Consider the following 12,532-nt stretch of genomic DNA (forward strand, 5'->3'; position numbering starts at 1 on the left):
AAACTTACCTGGTATTCTGTGCATCACAGACGACATCCTCATTTATGACACTGGAGATACCGACGAAGAAGCCTCTGCAAACTACCACAGGAATCTACGAGATCTCCTTCAAAGGTGCAAGGACCGCAGCATTGTCCTTATCCCAGACAAGATGAAGCTGAGGATGAGCGAGGTAAATTTCATGGGGCATCTCCTGACGAACAAGGGCCTGAAGCCTGATCCTGCCAAAGTAGAGGCGATCACAAAATTGCCAAAGCCACAAGATGTGGAGGGCGTTCAGCGCCTCAACGGATTTGTCAATTATCTAGCCAAGTTTCTTCCGAAACTGTCTGAAGTCATGGAATCGATTCGTCGCCTGACTCGGAAGGACGCTCCATGGAACTGGTCCTCGGAACAAGACCAGGCGTTTGCAAACGTGCAGCGGCTAGTAACAGAAGCGCCTGTTCTACGTTACTACGACCTTTCCCTAGACCTCACCATACAGTGTGATGCGAGCCAGAGTGGCCTTGGTGCAGCATTACTTCAGAACGGCAAGCCTATAGAGTACGCAAGTCGCTCCCTTACCGACACAGAAACCCGGTATGCTCAAATCGAGAAAGAGATGCCGGCGATTGTCTTCTCTCTTGAGCGTTTCAACCAATACACATTTGGTCGACATGTACACACCGAAAGTGACCACAAGCCACTGGAGCCAGATGATTCTACAGAAACCACTTGCTCGAGCGCCTCGACACCTCCAGTTAATGATGATGAGGTTACAGAAATACGATTTTACCGTGCACTATGAGCGTGGCGAAAACGTGCATTTGGCCGACGTGCTGTCAAGGGCTTACCTGTCCTACAACGGTAAAAAAGTAGATGACTTCGAATCAGTCAACATGGTCCGTTATCTGCCCATATCTGACCAACCTTTAGACGAAATAAGAGCAGAGACCCGGAAGGACCAGTGTCTGCGTGAGTTTTCAGGTACTATTCTCGTAGGATAGCCTGAGAATAAGGAGTATGCTCCAGCACTGACACACCCTTACTTCAGCGTGCGCGACGAACTGACCATACAAGATGGGCTGGTTTTCAAAGGGAATTCCTTCGTGATACCAAAGAGCCTTCACGCAGATATAAAGCTGAAGATTCACTCGTCCCACCTTGGAATAGAGGCGTGTCTGAGGCGTGCCTGAGGCGTGCCTGTGAATATATCACTGGCGAGGCATGTCTGCGGAAATGAAGCACCATATCTCCGCCTGTGAAATATGTAGAGAATTCGACAGCACCACATACCCAAAGGAGACACTAATGTCCCACGAGGTCCCATTCCGTCTTTGGGAGAAGATCGCCAGAGACATCTTTACTCTTGATGGCAAGGACTACCTGGTCACCATAGACTACAATAGCAATTTCTGGGAGGTGGACAGGTTGCCGAACACTAAAGCCAGCACCACCATTCTGAAGCTAAAGAGTCACTTTGCTCGCTACGGTATACTTGATCAAGTGATCAGTGACAATGGGCCACAGTTTACAGCTGACGAATTCGCTGAATTCTCCAGAAAATGGGATTTTGAGCACCTTACCAGTAGCCCTGGAAATAGCAAAGCCAATGGCAAGGCCGAGTATGGGGTGAAGACAGTCGAGCGTATTCTGAAGAAATCAATCAGGGCTGGAACCGACCCATACCTCGCCGTACTCGACTATTGAAACACGCCGACACAACGTCTGATGAGCCGAAGGACCAAAACACTCCTTCTTACCACTCAGAGCCTACTACTACCCAGGACCATAAACCTGGAAGTGGAAAAGAAAGAGCTGCGACAGCGCCAGCAGGCCCAAGCCAAGTACTACAACCGGTCCGCAAAGGATCTACCCAGTTTGTCTGAAGGCGATGTTGTTAGAATGAAGCCATTCAAACTTGACGACAAGTCTTGGCGCAAGGCCAAAGTCACTGCAAGACTCGATGAGCGATCATACACCGTTGAGACGGACAACGGAGCAGTCTACCGCAGAAACCGACAGCACCTGCGGAAAACGTCTGAACCACCAGTTGAACCCACCATCACAGCGCCAGAACCGGATATGGCCAGCGCAGATGAACAGGCGACCACAACCGCAGCGTCTACCCTGACCAGAGCAATGCTCCTCATGAGCCACACCCTGAAGAGGTGACTGTCCCGGAACAATGCCGGAGTTCAGAGCGAGTCAGAAGGAGCCTAGCATACCTCAAGGACTATATCCGTGACCAGACTCGTGACTTTAAATCCTTCGTTGCGGTTATCATGGGGTTCAGTGTTCTCGTTTACCGATCCTCTCATGTCGAACTCACCAACTGATAGATTTTTTCCTATGGCATTGATTCTGAACTGAACTGACTTTGACACTTTTATTAGTTAATTTTTTCTTTCTTTCTTTCTTTTTCTCTTTTTTCAAGATTTTATTTCACAAAAAAAAGGAGGATGTTACAATATGCACGTGATTACATGCACCATCAATGTTTAACTAGACTGAGATCGAGTTACATCTGTTGGACAAAAGACACTTTGAGTCACGCGTCACGCAATTGTACGCGTAGGTTTTGGAGTGATCAGATTTCACTTTTTTGATTGACAGTTACTCTTATTTTGTAATTCGCACGCGGTCAGGTTTTCGAGGTAGTTGTCGGAGTCGTCGCTAGAGTCGAGATGAAAATGTAAAACTAAAGAAACCGTGAAATTAAACCGTGAGTTTTCTAAACCGAAATACCGTTTGTTGTCTTCACAACATCTGTATTGTCTTACAACGCTGTATGCTACGGAATGGTTGATTAAACGGATCTTGAAACAGTTCAAACTTCAGGAAATGGTTTGTGTCACAAAACATAGAGCCACTTTCTCTTCGCTCAACATTTCGAGGCGTTATGATGAACATGCTTACGATACGATATTTTTTTACTTATGCTGGAAACTGAAGAATTTATCTCTAAAATTGGTGGCATCACATTTTGCAAGAAGTGTCCGAGCTGTGATCGTGCAATTAAACGGGGTTCTGGCAATTTGACATCACAAGCGCGCTGGTAAGCACATGGTTCGCGTAAATAATTGTTGTTTACAGTTTTCGAATTCAAGAGCAGTTTTTGAGAGTCTGTTTCTGTAACCTTCCAGGATATTTTCTGTTAAATTCATTGAGGTTTAGTCTCGGAATTTCATAAGCGATTATGAATGATAGATTCGTATCGGCACCATAATTTTGTCCACATATTAACAGTTTACAATTCGCGAACCGTTTCTGTAACCTGCTTGGATATTCTCTCTTGGAGTAATTGAGTCACACCCTCGGAATTTCATTAGTAATTAAGAACGACAAATCCGTATATATAGCACAAGTGAAGCATATTTTAAACTTTCATACGATTGTAGGAAACTATACTTAATAATCTCTCGATAAATTGGTCTGACATAACTCGCTGATTATTTTATTATTTTGTAGCCCCAAAAGCCCGGCTTGTGACTCTGGAGGAACTGAACTTGATATATTTGATACACAAGGCACCCTTCAAGTAGGAAGGTTGGAATGAAATTGCTTTTATGACCATATATTGCACTCGGTTAACATATGTAGATAATTACTTAAAAAATACCTATTATAGCTGTATTCAGAAGCATAGACATGTATACAATATGCTTCTGCTTTATTTTATTGTAAGGGGTTTCTTTTTATGTAACATGTATCCATCCTTTAATTTCCTGCTTAACCTGCCCGCAAATAATTAAATTTTATGTTTGAATTCAAGATAAAACAGAAGTCTTGAAGAGTTCTCATTCCAGATGGAATTCAGGTGAGAGCATCAGTAAACAAGTTAAATTCATATGCTTCTCCTGAGTCTTTAATTTTATTGCCCTGGTTTTTTTCAGAAACCCTGTTTTTCAGAAACCCTTTTTTATAGAAACCCTGTTTTATATCTCTGTGTGACAGCGAATGATTAAAACCTCAGTGAAGAGATATGCTATATTTTAGTAGTTTTTTAAATTCCACCTTTTTTTTTGGCATTTATTATTTCAAAATTCATAAATGGCATTCCCTTTTCATCCTTGTAAAGAGATATTGCGCATTTCTTTAACTAAAACATGAAGTCAACTTAATTTCAACTAGACCCTGTGAGAAGGGTAACTGGGATACCTGGATGGTACTGGATCCTTGGAATCAAGTGTAGTGATACTACGAGTGTCAGACTAGTATACTGAAATAGTAAGCTCAAGTCTGGCCAAGGGCATGCACCAAACTTCAAAACATAAGCACGCTATGCATGCAAGAGTTATTTTTTGTAGGGTGGGTGGATTACTTGAAACATTGTAAGTGGTCTACATTCTTACAAAAGGAAAGAAGAGTATTAACGCGGAAAAGAACGAAAATGTCGAATTACCTCACACGCAGGTATTTTGTGGTAGATTATGTGTGTTGTGCAAATAAATGTAACCAAAAATAAACTATTGATGCCACGGACACCTGTTAGTACAAAATGCAGACAGCAGACCGCAGACCGGATACAAAATATAGACTGCAGACTTCAGAGTGGATACAAAATGCAGACCGAGAATCTGAAGAGTTTCTACGTCTGGTATATAATAACACGTCATCTTACAGCTTACCGAGCGTCACGCAATCGCTTTCCCGCGATCAGCGTTCACGATTATTTGCACTATTGTGGAAGATTCCTGGCCCATTTCTTGATGAAAATCGATCTTAATATAATTTCAAGCCTTCAATATAGTCTTCTTACTATGGACGCAAGTTGCTTGGTGTGATGTCTGTACAGATTTTACCAACGTTATAAGAAATCGCCAGAAACTACAACGGATACACAGGGTATGAGTAAGTTATTGATTGTACGAGAAAAATGTTCATATTTCGAAATATTTATCGTTGTAAATCGACCATATTTCGTTCCCTATGCTATTCCTTATAACGTGTTCAAATTTTCAACGGTTCCTCTCGTCACACGTGACGCGTTCATGAATTAATCGTTGGTTTTTTCTCGAGGCGAGAGCTTGGGCCGCCTGTGACAAGACAATAGCGTAAATAATACTTAGCATAATAACATTATACACAAAAAACACAGGATTTTGGATCATGCATTTATTAAAAAGGAATATCCATACAACTACAATGAAAAAAAACATAAGATTCACCTTTCTGATCGTGAAATTAATACCATTCGCACTGTTATCGTAGCTACGTTCCCTGGCATCAAGTGAATCCAACATGGCGTCTTTCTTCACCAGCAGTTTGCACCCATTAGAGTTTTGTTCTTCAGTCTCACGGTAGTAGTGTTGTTCAGTAGATTACATAGAGAATATGCAGTTTGGTTCCAGATTTCAGATTTTGCTTTTTACAACAAATGTAGGTTTTTCAACTAAGACATTAGCATACTTGGCATACAAGGCATACAAGGCTTTCATGGCTTTCAAGCGTTCGCAAATCAATCCGTTCCAAAATTACCGCTCAATAACATCTTTTAGTGTGGAACAATGCGACTTGCGTATGCGTCTGTAAGTATTTTGAGCATTTGCGCCATAACGCTCCAGTTGACCGTAATCCAAACACGGAGAAATTCTGTCTAGGTTAACAGTGGGACTTAACCCTTTAACTCCCAAGATCTCATCAGTAATTCTCCTTACTATCTCCTATACAGTTCTTGTGATGTTAGTATGGAGGATTTAGTATTGGATCATCTTAAAATCCCCTAACTGATATTTTTCTTTATTCTCATAGCTTGTCTGCTTGATATTGTTTTGATATTGTAAGGAGAAATTCTTTCTTGGTCACTTATGCGGGCATTTCAGCAGAGTTTCAGCCCCGATATCTCTCCTGGAATGCCAGGACGACGTATCAAGTCATTTAAAGTACTACCACCTATCCAGCAAATTCTTAGAGTACGAGTTGATTTTAATTCGTTCCGGTCATTTTGGCCTCGAAATGGGAAAATTAAAACAGATGTTTGTTTGTTCTAAACATCGGAACGCTTTGGGAAAACATTGGAAATGTGGTAAAAGTACTTGCCAGCATCCAGAGCACAAAGGAAAATGTGAGGCAGTGAAAGGAGACCGAGTGTTCAAAGCCAGATTGGCTAGAGATGTTTTCGAAGTTTACGGAATTATAGTTGCAGTCGGATCACGTGAGTAATATTATTCAATTTCTCGATTGTGAGAAGGCTAGTATCTTTCTAATAATTTATTCGTAAGGTCCTATCTGCCCTTGCAGACTGAAATAGAATCGTCTCCATAAAATCATAGGACACCTTTTTGCGATGAAAAATGTCTCTGTTTTTGCATCGGCTTAAAAATTTAAAAGCTGTCAAATTTCGTCAACGCTTGATCTGCTCATATGACTGGCCGGCATAATTTGCCAATGGATTGAACTTGAATTGCCAGGATTCATCTTAAGTCTTTTCAAAGTTTTAAAAATCCACGAGTTTCGCAAGAAAAGACTACTACTGTCTACTCTGGTGGTACTTTTTGTAACAAATTATCGACAAGTTTAACACGGCTTTGTTTACATAGTCGCTTTAGTCCAGTTTTCACCCGTGGGAAATTTTGTCGGCGGTGTACTTGGAGATTTTCCTGCTTCAGCCAATATTTGTCAAGTCGCGAAGGTGTTTTTGAAAATAGAAAATGTTTCGAGATAAACAACTTTTTTGTTGATGTGGATCCGGATAGGCCCTAAAAATTTCAAAGGTTAAATTTTGGGCTGAAATTTGAAGCCGTTTTTCAAGGAAAATATAATTAAGTCTTGCAATTCAAATAACACTACTAACCTTTAAAACCAAGAGATAAAATGTTCCGTTATTTGCTCTTGTTATAAGTAATTAGAGAGGAAAACTGAAGCGAGAACAAAACCAGGGAAAGGATGTCCAAATGAAAATTGTAATGAATAAAAAGGAATTTATAGAAAAAAAGAGAGAAGGAGTAAAAGCCAATTCCTGAATATTACTTCCAATCACCACGAGAACTAATAAAAAAAATTGCCGCAGTTTCGTTTTGGCGTTTTAATGACATAACAATATACAATTTAAACAAACAAGGCAGCCGTTTTAAAAAAGATTAAACAACGATGATAGCTGCACCGATAAAGTTCGCATCCAGAGAATATAACAGTTTATAATCTCTTGAATGGCAATGACCATGACGATACTTTTTTAACGCAATAGGTCAAATTAAGTAAATTTATAAGAATAACTTTTCTGTGCACATTTTAGCCATCTGTAGCAGCTGCAGAAAGTTACATAACAGCCGGTTAAAGAATGAGTGGCTCTGGCTAAGAACATCGGGGGAGGAAAAACGGCTTTTAGCCGAAGAAAAGGATTCTTGTGGCATATCATACTTGTCGAGGTACGTATACTGATAACTTTAAATCATGTGTCTAACATGCAAATGATTTGTAAGGCTTAGCGCAATTAGTCCGCATTTGTTTCACTAAGAACAGAATGGGAACTCTCCATTAGTTTACCGACGTTGATAAATGTAATCAATTACCAACTGCCTTGCCTGATTTTGACTTTTCAGGGAAGCCAAAGAGGAGGCAAAATCGGCGATGTTTTTTTCTCCAGCTGTAGGCGTCTAAATACACAATCGGGATTCCACTTGGACTCCTGAGCAGTGGCATGAAATGGCTGAGGTTTCGTCAAACGATGACTCATCAGATGAAAAAGAAGTTGATGTGCACGTGTTAAAGGCCTACAATGAGGCTATGACAAGGATTGCTTCACTCACAGAACAAAAAGTTAAACGTGTTTCCGTTGGGCTTTCAAAGGAACGGGAAGAAGCAACGGCAAATGAAAAAGCCCTATGTTTCGACCACGTGGAAGAGGCATGTCGCGCTGTTTGCAATGTAATCGCTCCACGAGACAGCGAAGAGTTATTGCAAGCCTTTAAGACCCCGGCAGTAAATGAAGTTTACTCGGATGACTTGACCACAAACAGGCACCTTCGAAGAACCTGAAAACCCAGATCTTGAGCATATATGCACCGCGCTATTCAGCGAGATTCTTAAAAAAAATTCACGAGCCCTTTGAAAAACTGAGCGATCGACAAATTAAGAAGGCAAGGGCTCATGCCAAAAATGTCGGAGCTGGCTTTAACTTCAACAAAATGCCACACCACAGAGTCCGAATAGACTTGGTAAAACTTGACTCTGGGGATCATCTCGTCATGCCAAATGTCATCAGAATTGTTGGACGATCAACGATGATTGAACAGTATCTTAAACACTTCTCAGATGTCAGCTGGTAAAAGATAGATACTTAAAATAGCCGTTCATAGGAAAAATCACACATCACATGGGGCATGATTGACTCGTGATATTTAGAATGACAAAGGCAGGAAAATACTTTGAGCATTTTCTTATTCACTAGTAAGTTAATTAGATTTTGGATTCTACATTAAGACTGGGTGAGATTAAATTTATTCATATCATGCTTTGTTATGGTTTGTTTACCTGGAAAGGTAATTGTTATAGCTTCACAGATGTTTTTGTTGCAATCACAACATTCATAACAAAATTTCATTTCACGTGGAATGTTTCAAGAACTCTCTTCCTTTCTCTTCAATACCATTTACTATTCCTGGAGCACAATTAAAGGTAGCAGGTAATTGAAAAAAATTATAACTTTGAGTAACATTTGATGATTTCACATGTTACAGGATGATCAAGCTGAAGATAGCCTAAAAAAGGATTGAACTCCACTGTAAGAATTAGGTAACTAATTTGGAAACTTGAGCACTTGGTAAATACACCATGGCTTGCAATTCTGATGATTACAGTTTGCTGAGGTAATTGAAATGTTAGTCCCCATGCAGGAACCTTCTACTTGACCTGTACAGTCATGTGCTATGAGATAACTTTAGAAAAATGCATTTGTGTTGGCAGAACTATTGTAAATACAGTACAACCTAGAGACAAAAATGAATGATTTCCTATAAGCATGAAGAAGATGTGGTAAATGACCCTTCTTTTGCTAGGATGCATAGGGTCTGATGATTGTCATGTATATCTTTTAGCTTTCGAACTTTCAACTTTGTATTAATTGTAGCTGTTTACCATGTCTATTCTCTGTACCATAAGCCCTCAAAAGTTGAAGCAGGCAAGTCAATAACCTTTATTCGAAATTGTGTGATTATATAATTTTGCTGTGTAAGTTACCATACTGTAACATTTAATATTATTATTTAGATTGCATTAAATACACTAGCTCAAGCTTTCATTAATGCATGGTGTTTCTTACCAATGGTCCTACCCAAACTGAACATTGAAATAAGGAATTGGTCACAAGATATGTAAGTTTAAAAGAGTGGGAATCTGGAAAAACAAGGATCCTTCTTTAATTAGGACTGAAATGAATGGGGGCCCTTTTATTTTAATTCATGTTTTTAGTTTGACCTGCCTCCTTCCCTGCAACGTTTAGGGCACATAGGTGAAGAGAACATTTTTTTGTATTTTGATGCATAAAAGTTAAATTACCAGTAATTGGCATCCACATAATCACAAAGCAAGAATGTAAAGCTTTAGCTTAATTGGTTAAAAAATTAAAGTAAGAGAGTTTTGCAGACCGTGTCTGGATATTTATTTAAGTAACAAAGACACTATCAGTCTCATTCACTCTCACTTTCCACTGAGCTTGTGGAAAGATGATAACATCATTATTTCTTTAAATGAAGAAAGGAAACCCTGCCCTCTTACCACGGATAGTTCTGTTGGGCATCATCAGTTCAAGAAGATTGTTCCAAGTAAGCTAACCATAAAAATTAGTTGTGAAAATTTCTTGAACCTGTCATTGTACATCTTGAATGTTTGACTCAATTTTACCTCACTAACCTTAACTGAATAAATAGAAAAATGAAATTTATTTGTTCTCCTTTTGAGCTGTGCATCAAAATTTCAAAGTCATCACAGGCTTAAACTATAGGTTTACAGGAAATCTGCATATGCATGCGTTTTCAATATATGAAACTGGGATTATGACTACTTCAAAAGACTTTACTACATGCCGTATAGGTACAGGCAGGTGTTGTAAAAAAAATTTGCTAAGCTTTTTCATTAGTACACATTCCTTTTTCTAAGAATTCTGTTTATCCAGCCTGTGCTGAATTCTAATTTTTCAACCAAATTTTATTATTTTTTCAATATTATTAGATCTCCTAGTATCAGTTAATATTCTTGTAATTAAAATAATTACATTGAATCTTGCAGATGTAAGGCACATTATTTTTTCTCTGATCCTCCTAACATTTTACTATGTGAAGGGACTGGTATTGGCCATAAAAGTATAGTCAAATTAAAGTTTTTGCACAACCTATGCATCAAGTTTTTGTTATGAAATATTGTATCCTTCTTAAAACTAGTTTATCAGAATAAGAAGTGAGTTACTAGGCACAAGTATGGCTTTCAATATCAGATAGTTTCCAGGTTTGAAAAAAAGTCACTGCCTACTAAAATCCTCAGTTCCTTTGCCCTGACAACCCAACCTCATCAAAATATTGCCAACAGGAGTGATTAGCAAATTATTGATACAGACAAGAGAGCCTATTCCTACATACATCCTCCTCAATCCTGTTAGCTTACTATGGACATGGCATTTCAAACATGGTGTATATGCCACAAGTTTTCCATTTCCCTGACTAATTATTTTGTAATAGTGTTTTTATGTTGAGGAAAATGGTTGGGTTGAAATATAATACAAATACTTTCCAGTAGATATTCAGATGAAAATTTTTTACATATCAATAAATTGTATTGATGTGTTTCATGTTGACAGTAACTTCAATTATTTGCAAACGTAAGAAAATACCATCTAAAACTTTTCAACCTATTTAATATAGCCAATAACAACATCAACTAAGCTTCTAAACTGAAGAGAAAACTTGATTGATGTTTGGAATTGATTTCTGTGATGTAAAAATGAAATCCAGGTATCAGCTCAAGTTTTCTAAAAGACATCCATATTACATGCAGTTACGGCAGAGGTTATCAAATTAAATAACAGAAAAAATTTCAAAAAGACGTCATTTATTTCCAGCCAGAGAACAATCATGAAACATGAAATATGAAACAAGAGTTGCCAAAAGCGAAAAAGTTTTCAAAAATTATACAGGTTCAAACACGAGTTGAAAATTACTTTTTTTTTCAATTTTCTACGCTAAACAGAGGTTGAAACGTTGGGGAAAAACGGTGGGGTAAGCAGTCATACCTGGCAACTTCAAGAGAAGATATAAGAGAAGCTCATACGACTCTGGCGTATTGTTTTAACTGACTTACCGTGCTCACTGCACGTGTGCACCTCAATCCACCTATAATGTCTTAACGCAAAGTGGTTTACTGTCGTTTCTTTCAATTTTGGCTTATTTTTCCAAACCGAAATTATAAGTCACGCTCAATAGGATATAATTTCAACTGATGCCGACAGCATGCACTTCATCTGAAGAAAAAAACACTCCCTATCTTCGAGAATTTGGTCACAACATCAAGAACAACGATGAAGGTCGTACGCTGTCTGAAGATACCGCTGACTAGTATGTGTGTAGTTGTGAGAACACCGTCCCCAAGTCCAGACTTTCATCAATTCTTCCCCAACTACCCACCCCCTGAACTGGTCTTTCAATCCATTGAAGAAACTCTTTTACAGCCAGTGCTGAAGAGTTTTATTACAGTTTTTATTCAGTGTAACGTAGGGCTGGAAAATAAACTAACAAGAGCTCCGCTTTTAGGCTTGGCTAAATCTATATATTATGGACCCGCCATAAGTTCTTGTTTTATCTTTGGCAGTCGAGGATTGATTTTCAGTTGATCATTAAGTACATTGCTGTTCATGTGCGACATTTCTGCGAAGGTGTTCGAATTGTTGTTCTGACAGCCCATGTTTAATTTCAGGAAAACAGATTCAATAATACTAAAAAAGCTCAGGTCGTAAGTCCTTGATGCCTTTCGATAGGCGTAGTACGCTTTACCGCTTTAACTCAAAATTTCCATTTGTTTCGATGCATGGAACTAAACACAAAAATTTGGTGGTGGAAACTTGAAGAGGAATGTAATCTTTGTGATTTCTGTTTCCTTTCTTTGGCTTTGTAATATTCATCGGCACTGCAAAAGCCACCTTTTGATATTTAGCCCGCAACCCGACATTCTCTTGCATAAAATAATTCTCTAAAACGAATGTTAGAGGAAGGGAAGGCTCTTCTCTTTTACGTTCAAGATGAGCTTTTTATGATTGACTGAGGAAATGTAAGTCTCCAATACCATTTTGCACGATGTGACGATAGGTTTCGCTCGCTAACTGGAAAACTGAATCTTCGCGGACGGCACAATAACAACTGGGGGAAATAACTCTGTAGAGACGACTCGGCAGCGAGAACGGAAACTCGTCACGATTTCCTGGTACACGGAGATCTGCTTCGAGCGAGCTTATACGGACGTCAAGGATAAGACAATCTTTGGTTCCACAGTACTTTTATTCTAGGTCAGGCCAACAAGCAACATGACCTCTAGCATACTCTAGTTTGTAATCATCAAAGCTGTACAA

General features: G+C 39.1%; 1 long non-coding RNA gene and 1 pseudogene across 1 annotated transcript; both read left to right on the forward strand.

The window, feature by feature from the left end:
• Positions 1-2,625: 2,625 nt before the first annotated feature.
• On the forward strand, positions 2,626-6,136 carry LOC149041196 (uncharacterized). The gene is made up of 3 exons (XR_016179478.1): positions 2,626-3,037; positions 3,451-3,528; positions 3,755-6,136. It is a non-coding gene; the product is annotated as an uncharacterized LOC149041196 (long non-coding RNA).
• Positions 6,137-7,584: 1,448 nt separating this feature from the next.
• Positions 7,585-8,432, forward strand: LOC149041197 (uncharacterized; annotated as a pseudogene).
• Positions 8,433-12,532: the final 4,100 nt, after the last annotated feature.

This window comes from Pocillopora damicornis, chromosome 8, assembly GCF_964200805.1.
Source record: "Pocillopora damicornis chromosome 8, jaPocDami1.2, whole genome shotgun sequence".
Lineage (NCBI taxonomy): Eukaryota > Metazoa > Cnidaria > Anthozoa > Scleractinia > Pocilloporidae > Pocillopora > Pocillopora damicornis.